The sequence below is a fragment of the Saprolegnia parasitica genome (genome assembly GCF_000151545.1).
Source record: "Saprolegnia parasitica CBS 223.65 unplaced genomic scaffold supercont2.131, whole genome shotgun sequence".
In the NCBI taxonomy this organism is placed as follows: Eukaryota; Oomycota; class Saprolegniomycetes; order Saprolegniales; family Saprolegniaceae; genus Saprolegnia; species Saprolegnia parasitica.
In genome coordinates, this window is record NW_012156525.1 from 15666 (window position 1) to 16488 (window position 823).

Genomic DNA, 823 nt, shown 5'->3' on the forward strand with positions numbered 1-823 from the left:
GCCACACTTTCTATGACACTTGAGAGAATCAGAACAAAAATTGTCTGCATTCGTAAGGAGCGTTATAGCAGAGGTAAAAATGAAAGTGTCGACACGAGCACGAAATACAGAACCCTCCTAGCTCCAGCATTGCGGCTTAGCACGCGGGCTTGGTGCGGCGCGGAATCACAACCGAGTCGAAGAGCGTCGTCGTCTCGCCGTTGGCGCGGAAGTGGATCGTGATCTTGTCGTCGTCGGCAATCACACGCGAGTGACCGTAGTACGAGTCCGTCATCGACTTGGACCATTCGGGGATCGGCGAGATCGCGCCTTGGTAGAGGCCATGGCCACCCGTACCGACCGTGATGTACACCGGGGCACCCTGCGTGATCTTGTTCTTGTAAATGGGCGCCGTGCGTTCGTAGCAGTGGACATGACCGGCCATGACCGCGTCGACGCCGTACTGGTACACTGCTCGCCATCGGTATAGGACACCCCTATGTGGTAAGAAAATTGTTGGACAATATTAAATATTATCTATAAATAATGAGAGGTTGCGATAAAACATGCATGTCCGATCCTACTCACTAAATTTCAGGCATGGTGCGCTAGAAATGACGACATAGCGTCAAAGAAAGTGAAATCGCTGCGTTTTTTGGCGCGTCAAATTTTAAAGACAGCCAAGGATATCGTCACTTTTCTTCTCTTCCGCAACCTTTCAGCAAAGGTAAATTGTCGAACTATATATTATACAACCTGTTACCATTTGCGATGGCGTAGTGTGACACCTATGCCGCTTGGCACCCTTTTGGACATTGCCGAGGTAGCGTCCGTTCTCGCTTTC